This window comes from Carassius gibelio, chromosome A19 (genome assembly GCF_023724105.1).
Source record: "Carassius gibelio isolate Cgi1373 ecotype wild population from Czech Republic chromosome A19, carGib1.2-hapl.c, whole genome shotgun sequence".
In the NCBI taxonomy this organism is placed as follows: Eukaryota; Metazoa; Chordata; class Actinopteri; order Cypriniformes; family Cyprinidae; genus Carassius; species Carassius gibelio.
The window spans coordinates 3,033,392-3,052,667 of NC_068389.1; the positions used below are offsets into that span (position 1 = coordinate 3,033,392).

General features: G+C 43.0%; 1 long non-coding RNA gene across 1 annotated transcript; it reads left to right on the forward strand.

The window, feature by feature from the left end:
* The first annotated feature begins 1,242 nt into the window (after positions 1-1,242).
* On the forward strand, positions 1,243-8,632 carry LOC127934907 (uncharacterized). The gene is made up of 2 exons (XR_008147932.1): positions 1,243-1,317; positions 7,593-8,632. It is a non-coding gene; the product is annotated as an uncharacterized LOC127934907 (long non-coding RNA).
* Positions 8,633-19,276: the final 10,644 nt, after the last annotated feature.

Sequence of the window (19,276 nt, forward strand, 5' to 3'; positions counted from 1 at the left end):
AAAGGTTACGATCACTGCCACTAGATGTAAAGAAAACATTGATTTTTTTTTCACTCTGTGTTACTCAATGACAGTAAAAAATAAATAAAATATATATGTGTGTGTGTGTGTGTGTGTGTGCGTCGTTATTGTGCACTGCTGCTCGTAGACTAGCTCCAGTGCTCATTGCTGCGATTCTAAGTGATAGCAACTCACCAGGGCACTTCACCAACTCTCCACTCATTCTCCTCGGACCATGCATAGGCTTTGACAGACATCAGTTCTTGGCAATTCCTCATTTGCCCTCTTACGGCTGGCTCGATCGAAATTACAAGGCTGCGGGCATCATACATGTTGTTTCTTGCCACCTCTTCCTCATCCCAGTCAGTCGCTATAGTTCTGATGCTGCATTCCAGGTTTTTGAGCTCGTAATCACTATTTCATACCATGACTAACGACTTTGTACCGTTCCAGGCAAGTTACACCAAACTTTCTGAGCGCAAGGAATTGTAACTAGATTATTTATTTTATTGCAATGTTACATTGACCAAAAATGGTTTTTTCAATGTGTACCACTTGCATAAACACTGCATCCGTAGGCAGTATTAAAAAAAAAAACTTAATACCAAAAACTTAAAAAAAAATAGGTCTTTAAGACCAATTTTGAGACATTTTAAAAATGATATACATATATTGAGTGATTTATGTACCCATTAATCGAAAGTGGTGGTTAACCTGCAACATGTGTTTAAGTACGTTTAAGTACTTTGTGGCTGAGTAAAATATGAAGTGGCGTTAAATATCATTATCTGGACCGCTATTGAGACTTTAAAGTATACCATAGACAACAGTAAGTTCTAGCTACGTTATTGGTAACTTAATGCATGGTAGAAAATCTGAGGAGTGTCTGAATCCTCTCTCTCTGCTTACATTTAGAGTTTAAGAGAAATATAGTCATATTCTGACTACTGTTTATTTTATGTTTGTAATGTGTATTAGTGGTTAAGGAGGAATGAGTGTATGCATATGTTCCTTTTATTCATTTGTATTTGTTGTATTTGCACAGGTCTTTTGCTTGAGAGTGTCTGAGATTACTCCAATATATTCAGCTCATGATTTGTGGTTAGCATATTTTGCAGTAATGGCCACCCCGTTCTTCTTCAAAATGTGGTGAAACGCAAATTGTTGTTGCGGACCTTTTCTACCACGCCCCCCCCCCCCCCCCCTCGGGTAACATTTGCGAGGGAGCAGGTATATAAGGTGAGCGGTTCGGTAAAACGAGTATTGCGTCATATCTGGCGATCTCACTTCCAGCGTCTCGTTGTGTTGCACGAGAGGGTATGTATGGGTGTTTTCTCCGAGGTTTTCCGTGTGGTAGACGCTAAAAGTCCTTTTATGTTTGTTGTTTGCTAACAGTAACTTCGTTTGAGCTGGCGTTCGGGTGAGTGCATGTTGCACCCATAGACTAACAACCGTTGCTTTGCCGTTGCGCTCCTCTGGACGTGCAAACTCCATTTGATGTCTTTGTGGTTGAATTCTGCTGTTGGAATGTGATCGAACAGAGGGGTGGCTGCCGTATGGATGTGTTTTGCACGATTTGGTATGTATAACCTCCTATTTCCCTTTTTGTCCTCATGAAGGTAAATGGGGCTATAATTCGTTTGTGTTTTATGAAGTGAAATCATTCTGTGAGTGGGATTGTTTCAATCCCAGTTACAACTTGATTTCAGCATGGCTGGCACCTTCAACACTGCCATTTTGCTTTAATTCTGTTTTGTTTAATGATTTGGGTTGTATGTATTGATGTTGTGTAAGCCTTTTTCCCTGTTCTTTTGTGTTTTCATTTTTGTTCTTTTTTTTCTCTTCTGTTTTTAATATTCATTTTGCTTTTGTTAAATGCATGCTGTGCACCTGTTAGCATTGCATTTGCTAACGCTCGTTTGGTCTTGTGTTTGATGTACATCTGTGTTTTTTTTTGTTTTTGTTTATTTTGGTTGCATTTATTCTTCTTGTTTTATATTTTTGTAACGTCGGCTTGGTATTTCATAATTTGTCCTGTTATTTCTTTTGTTGTTGTAACCTTTTCTTTTTTTTGTACTGGAGCTGTGGCCTGGAGAGGGCAGGCTGACCCTTCCCGTGTGGTTATCTCACTGTTCACTAGAGTGGTGTGGAGTTGCCGTGAATTCTTTGGAGGGTGAGTGGTTTGAGGCACGTGTGTGTGTGGTTATCATTGTTACTATTACGGGCATTCTTGAAGCCCGGTGTCCAGCCTGCCACCTTAGTAGTAAGCCCCAGCTCTTTTGTTGGGGTGTTTGTTTTCTTCTCTTGTTTGTTTTGCAGCAGGTGGTGCTGCTTGCTGTGTGGAATCTCCTTGTGGTTACGTATGACTCATTGAACGAGACCATCTTGTTTTTTTTTATTGTTTGTTAAATAAAGATGTACAAGTTTTATACAAGGTACCCATGCCTCTTGGTCATTTTGAGATATTTAACCTGTGCCCTTTGGGCTTTTCCCAGAGTTCGTTCTGGGTGGCGTAGTCGTAATTTTTTTGTAATAATAACTTACAAAATTAAGAGCTGCCGCGATATCTCACTACGCCACATTTGGCGTAGTCGGCAGGGTCTCTCTTTATTTTTTTGACCTGAGGTGTGGATACCTTTTTTTTTGTTTTTTTTGTTTTTTTGGTAGAAGCAAAACGGCAGTGTTTGTTGTGGATTTGGAACCTCTCTTTTGGGTAAGATCCATTTACTATAATTTTTTTTTATATATATGATGGACGAGGAAATGCAGGAACTCCGAGAGCTGGTGGCCCAATTAAGAGCTGATAATGCCAAATTAAGACAGGAGCGCACACAGACTGGGTTGCCTGGCCCTAGTACTGACTCTAGTTCACTTAATCCATCTGTAGTCGCATCTCAACCAGTTGGGGCTGGTGCGGCATTGACCGATCGGTTTGTCTCTATACCAAGAGACCGAAAGTGCCCAAAATTTAGTGGTAGGTCTGGGATAGGGATTAATGAGTGGGTTGAAGAGGTAGAGGCTTGTATGCGTGCTCATCATCTATCTGTTGCGGACCAATCTTTTGTTTTGTTCGATCACTTGGAGGGGGAAGCCCGAGAAGAGATAAAGTATCGGCCTCTAGAGGAACGTGAGGACCCTGCCAAAATAATCTTGGCACTGAAAGAAGTATATGGGTGTTCCCAATCATATGTTGCGTTGCAAGAGGCTTTCTTCTCTAGGAGGCAGCAGGATGGGGAAACCCTGTTGGAGTTTTCCCTTGCTCTTATGGGCCTCCTGGAGAAGGCCAAGCAGTGTGCGCCGGATGCGATTCCAAATGCTGAGGTATTGTTGCGTGATCAATTCGTTGAACATGTTCTTGACAGTACCCTTCGTCGTGAGTTGAAGCAGTTGGTCCGTCGCCAGCCCACAGTTACACTTCTAGACGTCCGCGGTGAGGCCATTAGGTGGGAACACGAGGGTATGCCCGGGGGAGCGCGAGGACGTAGCTATTCTGTTCTATTGGCGGTTGGGTTTCAGTATGGGGTACAGAGTGATTCGCGTTCTGGAACAGACAATTCTCCTCGACATTCAGAGATGAGGGAACTTAGGGAAATGTTACATTCGCAGCAGCAACAGCTAAATCAGCTTACACAAAGTATTGCTCAATTTCGAGACCAGCCTCGTCGTGGTCGACCTTTCCGTAATAATTCTGTTGTGTGTAGAAGGTGCCAGAAAGCTGGCCATTTTGCTGCGGAGTGTGATGGGGAGCGGGTTGCTGCGCCCTTGCTGCCTCGTACGGACACCCGGGGGCCGGAACATAGACCGTCTCGTTCAGGCTCGTTGCCGGAAAACTAATTCCCACCGAGTTGTTGGGCCACAGCTCGGTTGGGGAATATACTGGCTCTGATTTGTTGGGTAGTGTTGGCCCTGTATCGCAACTGATGTCTTCCTGTCCGCATTTGGTTGTCATTATGAGTGGTGTACCGGTATCCTGTTTGGTTGACACTGGCTCCATGGTATCTACGATTACTGAAAGTTGTTTTCGGGAATCTTTTGAGCCATGGGGCCAGGATCGCCTTCTGTCTTGTCATTGGCTGCAGCTGAGGGCTGCCAATGGTTTATCTATTCCTTATATAGGTTATGTGGAATTGGATGTGGAGCTTTGTGGTAGGGTGGTCCCAAAATGTGGTGTTCTGGTGGTGCGGGATCCTCCTGGTGGCATCGGTGCTCAAGCCCCTGGGGTGCTGGGGATGAACATATTGGGCCGATGCTACCAGGAACTCTTTGGACAACATGGATCCTCTTGGTTTAAATCCCCAGCAGTGTCACACGCTCCCCAGTCAGTTTTACAGGCTTTACAGTTTTGTCATCAGGTAGGCATTCAGCAGTCTTCTAAGAGTATAGGTAAGGTAAAGGTGCGGGGTCCTCGAGCTGCTCGCATCCCTGCTGGTACCCTTAAATTGGTAGAAGCAACCTGTTCTGACTATTTTTCTAGTGGTGTTGTGCTTCTTGAGCCACCAGAGTTTGGCCTCCCAGTGGGACTGTTGATCTCCTCGGCCCTTGTTAAGGTGGTCAGGGGTATAGCCTATGTGCCAGTTGTCAACGTTGGGACCACTGACGCTCTCCTGTTTCCTCGTAGAGTGATCGGTACATTGTCGAGTGTGCATATTGTTAGTTTGCTTCCAGGGGTTACAGAGGTCAGGCCTGGGCTGGGGATCATTTGTTCCATCAATTCCCAAGTAGGTTCCTCAACTTTACCAGGGCAATTGGATGCTCTAGACTTGTCCCAGTTGTCTGGGGAGGAGCAAGGTAAGGTTAGGGCCCTTCTTTCAAAGTATAAGTCCGTTTTCTCCAATTTTGAGGGGGATTTGGGGTGTACAGATCTCCTGTCCCATGACATCCCTCTCCTGGATGACACTCCCGTTCGACAGCGTTACCGGCGCATACCTCCATCCGAATACAAAGTAGTTAGGGCACATATCAATCAGCTGTTGGAGACGCAAGTAATTCGCGAAAGTTGTAGTCCATATGCCTCTCCGATCGTCCTTGTTAAGAAGACGGTAGTCTGCGCATGTGCGTGGACTACCGTCAGTTGAACTCCAAAACTAGAAAAGATGCGTTTCCACTGCCGCGCATCGAGGAGTCGCTGGATACGTTAACGGGTGCTCGCTGGTTTTCCACTTTGGATTTAACCAGCGGGTATAACCAAGTCCCGGTTACTGAGGGGGGTAGGCATAAGACTGCGTTTTGCACACCATTCGGTTTATTTGAGTGGAACCGGATGCCGTTTGGGCTCTGCAATGCCCCCAGTACATTCCAGCGACTGATGCAACGCCTGTTAGGAGATCAACAATGTCAATCTCTTCTTCTTTACTTGGATGATATTATTGTCATTATTGGAACGGTTGGAGGTTGTTCTGGGTTGACTAGAGCGGGAGGGCCTCAAGGCCCGGTTGGACAAGTGTGTGTTTTTGCAGTCACAGGTGAGGTACTTGGGCCATGTGATCTCTGTGGCAGGTGTGGCCACTGATCCGAGTAAAACGCAGGCAGTATCACAGTGGCGTCGTCCATCTAACGCCACAGAGTTGCGCTCCTTCCTTGGCTTTGCAAGCTATTACCGCCGTTTTGTGGAGGGGTTTGCTAAAATTGCAGCGCCTCTGCATAGGCTGGCCGCAGAGTTCTCTAGTAATAAGAGCAGGCCTAAGAGGGGTGTCAGGCCGGACTTTATGGATGCCTGGAGTGAGCATTGTTTTGAGGAGTTAAAGGCGAAACTCACTACTTCACCAATTCTTTCTTATGCAGATTTCTCTCAGCCCTTCATCCTAGAGGTGGATGCCAGTCAGGGGGGACTGGGAGCGGTACTTTCCCAAGAGCAGGATGGTAGGGTGCGACCCATTGCCTATGCTAGTCGCAGTCTGAGGCCCACTGAGCGCAATCTGTCTAACTATAGCTCCATGAAATTGGAGTTTTTGGCGCTCAAGTGAGCCATGACGGAGAAATTTCGAGAATATCTGTTAGGAGGTCGGTGTGTGGTTTTCACTGATAACAACCCGCTTAGCCATCTCTCCACTGCTAAACTCGGGGCTACGGAGCAGGCGTTGAGAATGTGCTGGTGATTACTGACGTTTTCAGCAAATATACACTTGCTGTTCCTACGAGGGACCAGCGGATGGAGACGGTGGCGCAGGCTTTGGTGACCGAGTGGTTTTATAAGTTTGGGGTACCAGGTCGTCTCCATTCTGACCAGGGGCGTAACTTTGAGTCCCTGTTCATTCGTCAGCTTTGTTCCCTGTATAATGTACGAAAGTCTCGCACGACACCGTACCATCCGGCCAGAAATGGCCAGTGTGAGCGCTTCAACCGGACCTTGCACAATCTATTGCGTGCATTGCCGCCCTCTAGAAAAAGAGATTGGGTAGCCTGTCTGCCCCAAGTTCTCTTTTGTTACAACACTACCCCCCATCGAGCCACTGGGGAGTCACCCCATTTTTTAATGTTTGGGCAGGAACCACGGTTGCCAGTGGATTTTCTGTTGGGTAGAGTACGGGAGCCAGTGGCGGGTAAAGTGCACGAATGGGTCCAGGAACATGAGACCAGGTTGCAAGTGGCATTTGAAGGTGCCCAAGAACGGTTAAAGATCATGGAAGAAAATCGGAAGGTAAAACATGATCAATCTGTCCATGTTGCCCCTTTGGCGGAGGGCCAGTTGGTGTACCTTTGGGACTATGGTAACAGAGGTCGCCATAAGATTCAGGATCTTTGGAGCCCGGTAGTCTACCAGATTGTGCGTGTTCCTCCAGAAGGGGGCGCAGTCTATTCCATTGCTCCTGTTGACGAGTTGACTAAGGTGAAGACCGTACATCGCTCGTTGCTTAAGAGTCGGGCCCATAGGGTCCCTCCGAGCCGTGTCCCTCCGAGCCGTGTCCCTTCGGGGGAGCTGGTGGACATCCCAGAGGACTCCTCGCAGGAGGAGGAAGAAGTAGATTTGGTTGGTGTGACACATGCTGGGGATCAGGGGGGGGCGAGAGCATTTGAGGCCGTAGTGGTGCCTCTGCAAATTGGCCCTCAGTTGTTGGATGCACCCCCTGACTTGGTTGGGGGCCCAGTTCATTGTGGTGATCCGGGGGTAGACGTACACCCTTTGGTCCCTGCGGTGGTAGGGGAAATGGAGATCGGCGATACTTTGCCAAGGCGAACAGGGCGGGTAACAGCCGGTCGCCATCCCAATCCTTACCATCTCCCCCGTACAGTAAGTGCATCGCTTTCTATCCCTCCCGCATCTAATTCTGTAGTTGCTATTTTTAGGCCTTGGAATTGAGTTGCCAGTCATTTCATCGTCGAGGGCGACGTTAAAAACAAAAAGGGGGTAGATTGTGGTGAAACGCAAATTGTTGTTGCGGTCCTTTTCTACCACGCCCCCCCCTCAGGTAACATTTGCGAGGGAGCAGGTATATAAGGTGAGCGGTTCGGTAAAACGAGTATTGCGTCATATCTGGCGATCTCACTTCCGGCGTCTCGTTGTGTTGCATGAGAGGGTATGTATGAGTGTTTTCTCCGAGGTTTTCCGTGTGGTAGACGCTAAAAGTCCTTTTATGTTTGTTGTTTGCTAACAGTAACTTCGTTTGAGCTGGCGTTCGGGTGAGTGCATGTTGCACCCATAGACTAACAACCGTTGCTTTGCCGTTGCGCTCCTCTGGATGTGCAAACTCCATGTGACGTCTTTGTGGTTGAATTCTGCTGTTGGAATGTGATCGAACAGAGGGGTGGCTGCCGTATGGATGTGTTTTGCACGATTTGGTATGTATAACCTCCTATTTCCCTTTTTGTCCTCATGAAGGTAAATGGGGCTATAATTCGTTTGTGTTTTAGGAAGTGAAATCATTCTGTGAGTGGGCTTGTTTCAATCCCAGTTACAACTTGATTTCAGCATGGCTGGCACCTTCAACACTGCCATTTTGCTTTAATTCTGTTTTGTTTAATGATTTGGGTTGTATGTATTGATGTTGTGTAAGCCTTTTTCCCTGTTCTTTTGTGTTTTCATTTTTGTTCTTTTTTTTCTCTTCTGTTGTTAATATTCATTTTGCTTTTGTTAAATGCATGCTGTGCACCTGTTAGCATTGCATTTGCTAACGCTCGTTTGGTCTTGTGTTTGATGTACATCTGTGTTTTTTTTGTTTTTGTTTATTTTGGTTGCATTTATTCTTCTTGTTTTATATTTTTGTAACGTCGGCTTGGTATTTCATAATTTGTCCTGTTATTTCTTTTGTTGTTGTAACCTTTTCTTTTTTTTGTACTGGAGCTGGGGCCTGGAGAGGGCAGGCTGACCCTTCCCGTGTGGTTATCTCACTGTTCACTAGAGTGGTGTGGAGTTGCCGTGAATTCTTTGGAGAGTGAGTGGTTTGAGGCACGTGTGTGTGTGGTTATCATTATTACTATTACGGGCATTCTTGAAGCCCGGTGTCCAGCCTGCCACCTTAGTAGTAAGCCCCAGCTCTTTTGTTGGGGTGTTTGTTTTCTTCTCTTGTTTGTTTTGCAGCAGGTGGTGCTGCTTGCTGTGTGGAATCTCCTTGTGGTTACGTATGACTCATTGAACGAGACCATCTTGTTTTTTTATTGTTTGTTAAATAAAGATGTACAAGTTTTATACAAGGTACCCATGCCTCTTGGTCATTTTCTGAGATATTGAACCTGTGCCCTTTGGGCTTTTCCCAGAGTTCGTTCTGGGTGGCGTAGTCGTTACTTTTTTTGTAATAATAACTTACAAAATTAAGAGCTGCCACGATATCTCACTACGCCACAAAAAGAATAAATTCTGCTTTAAATTTGGTCGAAGGCATTTCCTCTTTGGCTATATTATAAGCTACATTGAACTTAATTATCAATTCAGAATCCTCATTTGCTCGGTTTGCTAAATCTTGATGCCGAAATGCAGTGGGGAGTGCTGCTGCATCACGGGATATGTACCTGTCTCTACACTTCACGTGCTTCATACTGTCATTGTGAAGCTTCAATGATTAGTGTTTGAATTGTTTTGAATCAGTTACAAATTTGGACAGTCCTGCAATTGAAGGCCCACAGAATTTACAGTATACACAGTGCATTGCTCCGTCTTGGTACCTCGCAGGGCTGAAGCCAACTTGATGTGTTGAATGCTCAGAGCACGTTATAAAAATTATTCTTAAAATACACATTTCTGTTTTAATAGATGCTCATAGTAAATCATAGCATATTGCCTAAAACAAGGTAGGTACAAAAATAATGTGTGATACATTTGCGACCCCATAAAAATTAGGGTAGCAATGGCATTTCGAAAGGTTGCATATGCGACCATTTTGGTTGCAATGTAGTTCCCTGGTATAGTTTGTATATAATTTCTGTCAAAGTGAGAATTGCCCCAAGTGCTCTCATAGACTTCAATGCAAAGATTTTTTTTTTTTTCAAACTGCAGGCGTTGCAATGCAATCTCAATGAGTTCCGGGAGGGCATGCCCTATAACGTGCTTTCATCATCGTACATAACCTTAACTTGTGCAAAGACTGGTGGGAACAGGGAGATCAAATAATATTTAAAAACTATTTGGAATTTTAACATCAAGAAAAAAATGAAAAACTACTTTAATATCTTTATCAAACGTGAAAAGAAAAAATAAATAAATAAAAAGAGACGGGGACAGCTATGCCTTTGTCAGCTGAACTTGATCGAAACGTTACCTCAGCGCAGATTAATTCTATCGTGTCATTGAAAAAATACCATTAATTCATTGTAGCAATAAGGATAAATTGGTAAATAAAGAATTAGGAGAACCAAGACCAAATGTAAACATCAAACTGTCATGGTTCATAGGTCAGTGCGTTCATCTTGAGTCTCTGTCTGATTGTCTGCGTCTGTTAACTAGCAGCAGTTGCGGTAATGAGCACCAGCTGCAACTCATTTGTGCTGCCTTTAAGTTTGGCTGGCATCCTGTTCGGGTTGTTGGTTCATTGATTGATTTCTCGTCTGTCTCTACCGTCTAGTTGTGCTCCTGTTGGTTTTCTCTGGACCTTATTCCTCTCCCGCCTAGGATTCCTGAGTTGGGTTTGAGTTACTGCTGCTTGAGTGGTCTGGACTTGATTCATCTGGGGTTATGCCATTGTCTTCCTACATTCTCATTGCTGACTATCTGAGCTACAAATAAACCATTTTTACCTCGCACTTGGAACTCGAGACTCGATCATTGTGACAGAACAAACCAACCAGAATGGATCAGTTGAGCTCGGCAGAATTATGAGACTTTTTAACCAGCAATAACTCTCGTATGGAACGTCAAGAGGACCAGACTACGGGTAGTGCAGTCCAACGGGTGCGGGTAGTGCAGTCCAAGCCCTGGTTGCTCAGGTTTTGGAAATTACCACTCAGTTTCAGCGCTTCAAGTTAGAGACCGTTTTTTTTCTCAGCAACCACCTGCGTCCAATCCACCAGCTGCCGTGGATCAAAGCACCCATTCTCCTGAGCCTCGTTTACCACCAACAGCCTTTTATTTCGGGGAGCCCCAGTTGTATCGCTCATTTTTGGCTAAATACTCCCTCTATATTTCTCTTCAACCGTTATCGTTTCCCACTGAGAAATCCAAGATAGCATTCATTATAACTCTGCTCACAGTACGAGCAGCAAGCTGGGGAACCACCGTGTGGGAAAAGAGACTTCCGTGATGTGCCTCCTTCCAAGCGTTTTCGCAGGAGCTGAAGAAGGTATTTGATCGCGCTGCTTGTGTCAGAGAGGCAGCTAGACTTTTCGCAGAGCTGCGACAAGAGGATCACACTGTAGCCGATTATTCAGATTCTGGCTGGAATTCTGAGGCACAGTTGGACCTGTTTCTACTCGGACTTTCGGACACCATCAAGGACGATATTTATTCCACTGATTTACCCGCGGGGGTGGATAAACTCATTGAGCTGGCTACTCATGTGGATGCCAGAGTAAGGAGGCGTGTCCAGCAGAAGACACTACGGAGAATCCCTGATGTCACTCATCAGAGCAGCCTATCATCAGTCACTGAGGAAAGTGAGTTCTCTTTCCCTGATCCCGAACCCATGCAGAAGGGCAGGTCTCGCCTTTCACAGCAGGAGAAGCAGGGACGCTTAGAGAAAGGTTTATGCTTGTACTGGGGAGCCGTTGGTCACATTGTTCTACACTGTCAGTAGGTAAGAGGTTACTATTCCAAGCACTCATCAATAATGTGTTGAGAGATATGGTAGATCGAGCAACTTTCAATAAATCCTCTCTTTCTGTCACGTCAATACCGGTAAGGCTGACACTTCGTGCATTAACTTTTGATTGTAAGGCTTTGGTGGATTCAGGGGTGGAGGGTAATTTCCTAGACTTCAAAGTTGCTAGAAGACTTTATCCTCACTGACACTCCTGCTGCCCCTGTGATTTTTGGGCATACCTGTCTGGTGCTCCATAATCCTCACATAAACTGGGGAAAAAATTCTGTCTTGTCCTGGAGTAAATATTGTCATGCATCATGTCTGTTGTCTGCATGTTCTCCTGTGTCTTGTTCTGTGTTTCAGGATGATCACACTGACCTGTCTAATGTGCCACGTGAGTACCTTGACCTGAAGAGAGTATTCAGTAAGTCTCCGGCTGCTTCTATAGATCCGCATCGTCCCTATGACTGTGCTATAGATTTATTGTCAGGTACGTCTCCGCCTAAAGGCAAATTATATTTGCTTTCCAATCCGGAGAGGGAGAAATATATTTTTTGATTCTCTTGCAGCCAACATCATCCGCCCCTCTTCTTCTTCTTTTGGAAAAAGAAAGATGGCTCTCTTCGTCCCTGTATTGACTATCGCGGGTCGAATGACATCACAGTGAAGAATACTTATCCTTTACCGTTGATGTTGTCAGCCTTCGAGCGTCTGCAGGGGGCTTCATTTTTCACAAAATTGGATCGCTTATCATTTGGTTCACATAAGAGAGGGGGATGAAAGGAAGACCACTTTTAATACCCCCAGGGGGCATTTTGAATATCTTGTTCTTCCTTTCGGCCTTTGTAATGCCCCCACGGTATTCCAAGGACTCGTCAATGATGTGTTGAGAGATATTGTAGATCAGTTAATTTATGTCTCCCTGGATGACATACTGATATTTTCACATTCTCTCCAGGAACATGTTCAACACGTCAGGCGAGTACTTCAGAGGCTGTTAGAGAATGGGCTTTTTGTCAAGGCAGAGAAATGCGAATGTGAGAATTTTAAATGAAAAGCTGTTTCGTTTCAACCCCATCCTTATTGCCCCTGATCCTTCGTGGTGGAGGTTGACGCGTCACAAATGGGAGTTGGCATGGTTCTATCCCAGCGTTCCCTCACAGATGGTAAGGTGCATCCTTGCACGTATTTTTCTCACCATTTGTCCCCCGCCGAGAGTTATTATGACATTGGTAACAGAGAGCTGTTGGCAGTCAAGCTCGCTTTGGAAGAGTGGCGTCATTGGTTAGAAGGTTAGGGGGTTCCTTTTATTGTTTGGACCAATCACAAGAATCTTGAATACATCAAGTCAGCTAAAATATTAAACTCTCTAGGCAGGATCGGTGGGCGCTTTTTTTTTTGGTCGTTTTGATTTTTCTATTTCTTAACGTCCAGGTTCTAATAACATCAAACCAGAAGCATTATCCCGTATTTTTGATGTTTCAGATCGCCCATATTTTTCCAAACCCATTATAACGCAAAAAGTCTTTATTTCTGCAGTCATGTGGGACATTGAGTCGAAAGTTCGCACAGCCTCGCAAGGGGTAATGCCCCCACCCAGATGCCCACCGGGTCAGTTCTTTGTGCTTTAAGGTCGTTATTCGTTATAAGTTATCCGATGGGGTCATTATTCCTAGGTAGCTTGCCATCCTGGGGTTAATCGTACCATGTTTCTGGTTAAACAGCAGTTTTGGTGGCCAGCCATGGCTTGTGACATTCATCTTTTTTTTGGCTTGCTCTGTCTGTGCTGTTTCAAAGTCTTCCAATCGACCCCCTGCTGGACTCCTTCAGCGGTTGTTAGTTCCTTCGAGACCCTGGTAGCACATTTCGCTAGATTTCATTACAGGTCTCCTTCCTTCATAGGAAAACATGGTGGTTTTGACTGTGGTAGACCGGTCCTCAAAGGCAACTCATTTCATTCCTCTGCCTAATTTACCTTCTGGCAGAGAAACAGCGGTTGCTGTCATAGATCACGTTTATTGCTTACATGGCCTCCCGATGGACGTGGTCTCTGACAGGGAGCCTCAGTTTGTTTCCAAATTTTGGAGATAATTTTGTAAATTACTGGGGGTGATTTCATCCTCAGAGTAATGGTCAGGCGGAGATGGCCAACCAAGATCTAGAACGAGTGCTGCGATGTTTGGTTTCTCAGAACGCCTCCTCTTGGAGCCAGCAGCTCTCATGGGTTGAGTATGCACATAACTCGTTACCAGTTTCAGCTACGGGCCTATCACTTTTTCAGTGTAGTTTAGGGTACCAGCCACCACTTTTTCCAGAATTGGAATCCGAAGCGCGGTTCCCTATGCCCACACATTTATCCACAGGTGCGGACTCACCTGGACCAGGTCCAAATTGACCCTGCTCCGGGTGGGGGCGCACACCAAGGTTCAGGCCGATCGCCACTGGTCGAAACCTCCCGTCTACATCATAGGTCAAACAGTGTGGCTTTCATCAAAGAATATTCCTCTCCGATCCATCAGTAATAAGCTTGCACCCAAATTTACTGTCACCAAAATGATTTGTCCGGTGGCAGTCTGCCTCAAACTCCCTCCAGTGTACAGGAGAATTAATCCGGTATTTCATGCATCTTAAATTAAAGCCCGTTTTCCTTCACCCATTAATCCGCCGGTCCCGGTCCCCTGTTGGTTTTCTCTGGACCTTATTCCTGGCCCTCCTAGGATTCTTGAGCTGGGTTTGAGTTGCTGCTGCTTGAGTGGTCTGGAAGGGATTCATCTGGGGTTATGCCATCGTTTTCCTACGTTCTCATTGCTGACTATCTGAGCTACAAATAAACCATTTTTACCTCACACTTGGATCTTGTGACTCGATCATTGTGACACAAACAAGTATCTACAAAGGGCAGGAAGTCGTATAAACGAGGATTTTCAAGGTTGTGCTATTCTGCTCATTTACTGCTGCATTTTGTTCCATCGTGAGAGCATGACGGACATTGCATGGACAACTACAGGTGTCACCGAAATGCATCATCTCTCAGAGAAAGTGAAAAAACATGAAAGAGCAAAGATGCATATGGATAGTAGGGAGCAGTGTAATATAAGTGAGTAATCTAACTAAGCAGTGTAATGTAAGTGTCACAACCAGGTTGTTCTCGACCATAACATAAAATAGGAGCACTTGTTCAGATCGGTTGACTTGCAAGATTCTTTATTCAATTATCAAAATACAATCAAAATAATATAACAATGTCTAGGTTTTAAATAATAATCCAAATGGTGAGGACATGTTGATAGGCTAAAACAAAACAATGGTTTGAGTCTGTGACTTCTCCTGAGGACTGCCAATTCCCTTGGAGGAAGTGAAATGGAGAGGATCAGTCCCATCTTTATCCTCTCCACAATTAGAGGAGATTATTCAACAGGGGTTTGCAATCCTTCACAAACTCCCAAGTCATCCCGCCACCAGCAGGCAAGAAAAGGAAGCACAGGGTCGTAACACCTCCCTCCTTAAAAAGATTTGGCAACGAATCCAAAAGCTAAAAAGGACAGAGGAAGTCAAGCACCACCCAAGAGACTACTACAGTAAAAGGTTATCTTTGTCCAAAAATAATGTCTTCTACGCCATGTCATTCTTCAACACCTCTGGGCCCTAGAAATGCAAAGAAAGAAACAGGCAACGCAGACATCACAATGTTACACTCTGGGAAGGGCATCATTTATAACATTATCTTTTCCAACACTAGGGCAAGGGCTTCCTTCTCAATAGTAGAGTAGACCTGTTGATGCCGCTTAAATTTATTTGAAAAGTTACTAACAGGATGTTGAATTCCATTCGAATCCTCTTGCAAGAGAACTTCAACCGCACCGCAAGCACTAGCATCAATTGCAAGACTAAAAGACTTTTCTAGCCAAGCGAGAATTTATTTTATCTGGTCAAGATGCTCAAACCAGGAGGAACTGTAGAGAACAACATCAAGATATGCCTCACATCCAGACATTCCATACAGTATACGGTTTACAAGTCATTGGAAAGTTGCGGGTATGTTATGAACCCCAAAAGGCATTACCGTGTCCTGCAGTAAAGCATCGGGTGTAACGAAGGCAGATAACTCTTTTGCATGAGTAGTTAAAGGCACCTGTAAGTACCCCTTTAAAAGGTCAAACCTACTAACGTATCGGGCTGAGCCAACATGATCGATACAGTCATTAACACGAGGTAAAGAGAAGAAGTCTGGTTTCAACACAGAGTTCAGCAGATACCTTACCTTCCCAGAGACATCAATTAGAAAGCCTTCTCTTTGATTGGCCTACAGTGTGTACAGATTCACTGGGAAGAACTTCAACCATCAGGCATCGCATCAACACTAGTGATGAAATTGCAGTGAGGAAACCGGCATACCCTACCCCAGTTCACAAGCAAAAATTAATTGACGATGAGGTGTCGAAGATGCTGGAAAAGGGAATCATTCGTCCATCCACTTCCACGTGGGCTGCACCGATTGTATTGGTGACAAAAAAGGATGGTAGTTTGCGCTTTTGCGTAGACTACAGGTCTTAAATGCGAAAAACTCCTCTAGATGGTTTTCCTATGCCTCAGGTGCAGGACATTCTTGTCTCTTTGTATGGAGCCTCGGTTTTCAGCACGTTAGCTCTGGAGTGGTTATTGGCAGGTGTGTATGGAGGAAGATAGCATTCCCAAAACAGCTTTTGTCATCAAATCTGCACAATATGAGTTAATTTGTCTTCCGTTTGGTTTGAAAAATGCTGTTTTGACTTTCCAGCGATTAATGTATACCATCTTACAAGAGCTCATAGGTATGTTGTTGATGTTGTTTTGTCTATATCAGTGTTCATTTCGTTGACTAAATATTTTCGTCATTATTTTCGTCACAAATATATTTTTGCGGACGAAGCTAAACGAAAACTAAAATAGAAGGCACTGATAGAGACTAAAACTATGACTAAATTGATTGACATTATCGTCAATGAATAAAGGACGAGACGAAAATAGACTGTGACGAAAATCAAATCAGCAGACGGGAGAGATGCGAGGAATGAACAAAAGAACCGGCAAAACATAACAGGCGAGACTGCATGAGAGAAGAGAACCAATCCGAGCCTGACTTATTGAGACGTGAAGTGAAGGTTTTCAGTTTTTAAATGAGCTCCCGGGAAGACGGCATTCAAAGAGGTGATGTCTAAAAAAGCGACTAAATGTCCACAGCTCACTTCACGTTTGACGACGAACAAAACAAAACAAACTGTAAAGCACGCGAAGCGCTCATTCGTGGCAAGAACACAACCAATTTGAAAAGACATTTACAGACGAGCCACCCGGACATTTTCTCAAATGTAATTTCACAACGATGTTCTTTTGTTTATTGAGCTAAGCAAAACTGGAAGACTGCAGTGCGTAGATGTTGTAACATTAAATATTACGAACTGAAAAGTACTGTAAAATAGCCCCTTCTTCAAGTTAGATGAGAGCACAATACTAATACGTAATATCATGATAAATACATTTGATTTAATACTAATGTTTAGTATATTTTATAATGTTCTACTTGTTGACAATATCACAAATATTTCTATATTAGTCATGTGAAACATGAATGTTCACATCCTATCATTATACATACAAATCTAGCAATAATGTAGTATTTAAAACATACAATATTGCTAGACAAATGAATACCTTATAAAATCTTGTTACTTTTTTTATCCACCTAGCTGCCAACTTATTAAATATTTACTTTAAATGTATGCACTCCTTGTTCAGCTCAGCTGTAAGCTTTAAGGTCCTGGACTTAATGTTATTTTTCTTTTATTGATGGTCAATTGGCAGCTAGTTATTGTTAACATTATCATGACAGTGTTTGTTGCTGCATAAAAGCTTTTGAATCGAAATAAAGACACAGTTGTGTTGAAATAAAGTTGAATTTGTGTTTTATATATTTTGGTTAAGTTTGTTTCCTATATCAGCTGTAAAAAATTGTCTAGTAAATCTGTTATTGATTTTAGTCTTATTTTAGTCGACTAAAATACCAAGCAATTTTAGTCGACTAAAATACCAAGCAATTTTAGTCGACTAAAATAAGACTAAAATGAAAACAAATCAGATGACTAAAACTTGATTAAAACTAAAAAGAATTATAGTCAAAAGACTAAGACTAAAACTAAATAAAAATTTAGTGTCAAAATTAACACTGGTCTATATCAGTGGTTCCCAACCTTTTTCCTTGGGGCCCCCCCTATGTACGTATTTAACAATCCGTGGACCCCCCCCCCCATATATATATATAAATATATATATATTAGTGCTGGGAAAAAATAAATCGCATCCAAAATAAAAGTTTGTGTTTGCATAATATATATGCGTGTACTGTGTATAATTATTTTGTATATAAATACACACATATGCATGTATATATTTAATATTTTTACTTATTTATATATAAATTATTTATATTTATATATAATATAAATTATGTATAAATGTATATATACATGCAAAAAAAAAAAATTAATGCATGCATATGCATGTATTTATATACAAAATAATTATACACAGTTCACACACATATATTATGCAAACACAAACTTTTATTTTGGATGCAATAAATTTTTTTCCCAGCACTAATATATATATATATATATATATATATATATATATATATATATATATATATAAAATAAAGTGTGATATGTTTTACTTTTGAGTAATTCTGGAGCTATAATTGATTCTTCTTATGAGCATATAAAACAAAACAGCTTCTTGGGAAAAAATGAAATTGTAGTAGTTATAAACCAAGGTTTATTTTATTTCAGATTATCATTTAAGAGCAGCAATTGTATTCATGTCAAAATAAAACAGACGTAATGTTACTTGAAGGCATTATAGCCTACTATTCCTGCCAAACTTTCATGGTTCGGTTAGTGTTACTACAGTAAATCCATGGTGAATGTTGCAGAAACCTGGACACTGGATAGTTCATTCACGGCACAATGTTTCTTCCTGGTTTCCACGCGCTGTTTAATCCGTTAATAACGGAGAAATGTGAATGTTTCTCTCTAGAACTCGCAGCGATGTTATTACTTCTGTGGCAAATTCAAATGCTTTCTGTACTGGATCTCTTATTAGCGCTGTGTAGTAACAGCGTCGCATGATCACGATCGGCCATAGACAGTAAAAGAAATGGACACAGCGACCCCATTGGAACTCAATTGAGACAAATGAAGCCCAGTTTTAGCGTTTTTTAGCACTTCCGTTTCTGACGCGCAGACTCAAACGAAGCTTGACGACGTCAGCAACCTGTCTTGCAGATGTAAATCTTCTAGTAGCTGTGCGTGCAAACTGCCATCGTTAATCTTGCAGAGACGGCGAGCTTGAGCGGGGAGTTCTTTGTCGTGAGTGAGCAAGAGTAAGTATTCTGATTAATTATTTTGTATAGTGTTTTAAAATATAACGCCAGTACGCCACATTAAGTTAATTGCCTGCGAGCTTCTCCTCCTGTCTGTACGGTAATGCGACAGAGAGTTGAGTGGTTATGACGCAATCGTTAGCCTATTTTTTACAAAAACTGTTTATACGGGGCCATAATGTAACATAGAAGGTAATGGAGCCCTTTATACATTGTCGTGTATCTTTAGAAATAAATAATGGACAAACAGAGTCTTTAAACGCCTCAGATGTAAAGTTATTCGCTGTCAAAGTGACGCCAAAATGAATGGGAGTCAATGGGAATGCTAACGCAAGTGAAGTTCTGCTAAAAGATGGCAGCCCCCACCCGACTTCAACTTCCGGTCGAGTTCCTTGCCCCTTGCGATCGGCTCGCGCTGCACTGGTCTAAACTGATAAACGGTCCGTCAACCACACAATAACGAGCAGTTTCGTTCCGCTTGCATTATGTTTGGCATTTGATGTTGGCCACTGTTGTGGTCGCGTCGGCGTCTCTTTTACATTATGAGCGCTTTTGTCACGCGTAACGGGCCTACATTTGAAATAACGAAATTGTAATTGAAATTGGCATTGTTAGCATATGATTTTTTTTTTTTACTTTGAAAAAAATATTTTTTATATAAAATTTTTAGTAGAACATTTTATGCATCTTTATT